This window comes from Octodon degus, unplaced genomic scaffold (assembly GCF_000260255.1).
Source record: "Octodon degus isolate 3935 unplaced genomic scaffold, OctDeg1.0 scaffold00024, whole genome shotgun sequence".
In the NCBI taxonomy this organism is placed as follows: domain Eukaryota; kingdom Metazoa; phylum Chordata; class Mammalia; order Rodentia; family Octodontidae; genus Octodon; species Octodon degus.
The window spans coordinates 1,790,452-1,794,361 of record NW_004524600.1 but is presented as its reverse complement, the minus strand read 5'-3'; the positions used below and the strand labels follow the sequence as shown (position 1 = coordinate 1,794,361).

Here is a 3,910-nt window from a genome sequence, read left to right as displayed (position 1 = left end):
CATCCAGCATATGCAGAGCCATAACTTCTTCAGCCAGTGAACTCTCTCATGATTTTGAGGTACTCTTGCTATTTTGCTATTTCATATTTTGTTGTGCTGTAATTAATGAATAGCCTTAAAATATATCACTTTATAGCTGTGAAGGCATACAGGTAGGATATGAGTGTATGTAACTGGTTTAGTTATAAGGCACAGGCACTTTACATTTTTATAGTTTTACTGAGTTATTTCCAGAAGGGCTTCAGTTACACTTTAATCCGTGATGTATAAGCATATACTAATATATTGCATTATTATAGTTTTTCTGTACAAAGTGATCTTCAGGAAAAAAAGTATCCCAGTGAAGTTTGAGTCAGCATTTTCTATGAGTAAGGTTGATCATCTTTTCATATGTTTTTTTAGTTTTTGTATTCTGTGCAAGGTCTCACTATGTAGCTCAAACTCTAGCAATCTTCCTGTTTTTAGAGCCTGCCTAGAGCTGGGATTACAGGTGTGTGCCACCATGCCCAGACTATCTTTTTGTAAGTTGAAAGCTTTTATATTACCATTTCTGCAAGCTGACAATGTTGTCATCCATGTTTTCATGCTGGTTGGCTGTTATTTTTTCTCTTTATTTGTAGGATAGCATTATATCCAAGAGAAGTGAATCATTTTTATTAATGATAGAAATTATAGGGCCCAGGGAGATAGCTCAGTAGAATAAGAGCTTGCTTGGCAAGCACAGGGTCCTGAATTTAATCCCTGGTACTGAAAAAAAAAAAAAGAAATTATAAATATTTTTAATGTGTTCTTGCTTCTTATGTAATCAAGGTTTATTTCCCCCCAGGTTCCTTGAGATATGTATGACTGACAAATAAAAAGTGTAATATTTAAGACTGAAAATATGGTGCTTTGATACAAGTATACCTCTGTACTGATTCCCATAGTAAGTCTATTATATCCATTACCTCACACAGTTACCTTTGTTACCATAGTTACCTCTGTGATGACAACACTGAGCTAATGTCAAGTGTACAGTGCTGTACTATTAACTATAGAGACCATGTTACACACTAGACCCCTGGGTTATAAATCTTATAACTCAATCTAGTACCCTTTGACCAACATCTCATCACTTGTGATCAAGTTTAGTAATTATTTATTGCATGGCTTCTGGATTTTGTGTTACATTTATAAAGCCCTTCTTATAGGGCATAATGGCACACGCCTGTGATCCAAGAACTTGGGAGGGTGAGGCAGGAGGACTGCCATGAGTTGGTGGCTACCCTGGGCTACGATGTGAGTTCAAAGTCAGCCTGAACTATATAGAAAGACCCTTTCTCAAAAAAATACACATACACAAAAAAGAAAGCCCTTATCAAAAAATCAAATGAAAATCATAAGGTCTATAATTCTGATATCATTATATATGGGGATATACTAAGGACATAGTTTTTTCATTGTCTTTATAGAACTTTACTTCAATTCAAAATAATAGGTTATATTTAGAATTACTTGTCAATTTCATTACTGACTTTGAAACAGATATGAAGAAATCCTTTTTTTTTCTGAAGTAAAAAGATACCAAGAATGTAAAAGGAAGCAAAAGAACAAAATAAAGAAAAGAAAAACAGGTTTGCTAAGTTCTGGAAGTAGTAACAATTTAAACCCTATAATTGTGTCCAAAATGCAAAACATGCAGCAACAAGTTGTCTTGTTTTATGGGCGCTTCAGAAAATAAATCACTGAGCTCAGTAATAAGAATACTCTAATGGCTCCATTCACAGGACAAACTTCCTGAGAGACACAGGTAGCTAGTCACCCCCTCCTTTCTCTAACTCTTGGTCAGTACACACTGATCTCTTTCCTTTCCCTTAGACAGGTTTCATCCTGTTGACAAGATATTTCATTTTGTTTATGAAGTACAGCAAAATGATTGGTATCCTTATTGAAGGATTCAATGACTTAGTTGAAAATGGTCAGGAGTCAATTTTGTTTTTTAAAGGACTGTTCTTTATCTAGTAAACAGAAACTATCTGTGACATGCAGAAAAACATTTTTCAGACAATATATGTGGGCTAAACAGATGAAAAGAATAAGCATTTTGATATGGAGTAAAAATACTAGGGATTACTATTGCCTAAGCAATTAAAAGCAGATAGATGACCTTTTATTAAACCTGTTATGGCTTGTGGATTGAGCTAGGAGGCGAGGGCTCAAGACAGGGTTGGTTCCTAGCGGGATTGACTAACAAAGGATGTACTCCTCATCTTGTAGAAACTGGAAGACAGACAAAAAAGCCTTTCTGTGAGTACCCTTTGAGCATCTTGTGGATCCGATGGGCTCAGCTTTCCAGAAGGGTTGAACGCTGGTGTTGGTAGCAGAGTCTTGTTCCTATCCTAGCGTCTTAGCTATGAGTGGTGTTCCAAATCCACCCTGATAATTACTAGCTGGAGTTGCTCCATCCATCACCCAAGATACAGGATTATTAGTATCACTTGACCCATACTGTCCTGAGATCATATTTAGGATTTTAGCCAATAGTTTTGGATCAGGCCCTAACCTGATTATAAGATTCATAGCTTTAGCAGTTCCAGGTGTACTAATAGCTAGCAACATGTTGTTGCAGATCTTTGCAGCTTGCCCTGTCCCAGAAGCTCCACAATACCCCACAGTAGAAGCCATGCACCCCAGAGGGCCTGGGGATGTAGTACACTGGACTCCTCCTCCACTTGCCATGAATGCGAGGTTACCAGATCCTAAAGCTCTGACATGGCCAGAAACATGGGAATCAGTGAAAACTGCTCCCACATTCTCAACTTCTTTGGCCAATTCTTTTGAAACAGCACAATCGATACTACTGGCACTATTAATAATAAACTCTTCTTCACCTTTTCTAAGATTTCCACTTGCTCCTGAATAGGGGTCTATTGCCCTGATACTGGTAGGCAGCACTAAAATAATTTTGTCAGCTTTTTTTTTTTTTTTTTGCTACTTCTGCAGAGGAAGACTTCGTTAACCTGCATCTTGAAACTCTTTGTGTGCACCAGGGAATCATGAATAATGAGCATAAGCTATGTTTCATGAAACTTTTTTTCATTTGATTCTTCTTGTGGCCCCATTAATGAGTCCAGGTGGAATCTTGGAAATTGTTGACTTGGAACACACTACTGCAAGACTGGTGGCTACCGTAGGGGAAGTAGCTTTTTTGGAGCTGATAGAAGGCTGTCGTGTTGCCTCCTCTCTGTCTCCATCCAGGCTCTCTCAAGCAGCCCACTTACCCAACAGTAGATTTTTAACTGTGCCACCTAACAAACAGCTATGTGAGATGATGAACATCAATATGTTAATTTGCTTGTCTATAATAATTTTGCTTAAATGCATATGTAAGAAAAAAATAAAAAAGCCTTTCTTCTCTAAATGCTTTTAGTCATCTCATTTTTAAGATTCTTTTAAGATTTTCAGGCTGGGGAGATAGCTTGCAACATGTTGCCTCCCTGGCAAGGGCTAGGTCCTGAGTTCAATTCACAGTACACACATACAAAAAAGAAAAAGAAGGGGCTGGGGAGATAGCTCAGTAGAATAAGTGCTTGCCTGGCAAGCACAAGGGCCTGAGTTCAATCCCCAATTCTGCCCTCCCCCCAAAAAGAAAAAAACCTCTCTTTTTCTTAGTGTTAGGTGACTACTGTGCCACAGTACTCATGTCATGAAGTAAACATATGTAAGTCATGTGTGAGAACCAACAATGGCTCTGAGTAAATTCAAGCTAACAAATGAAACAAATCAGTGTTTCCAGGAAGGTCACAAAACCTTTAAAATACTACTGTACCCAGCAGATTGTTATCTGCATAAGTGTTGTTTTCATAGCACAAAATCTCTATTACAGCATTAAAAGAAATCCTTACCCTAGGACTTGAAATGTTTAATATAT

General features: G+C 37.6%; 1 pseudogene; it reads right to left on the bottom strand.

Moving 5' to 3' along the window:
* Positions 1-2,226: 2,226 nt before the first annotated feature.
* The window catches only part of LOC101568638, a 56,173-nt pseudogene continuing 54,489 nt past the window's right edge, over positions 2,227-3,910 (bottom strand).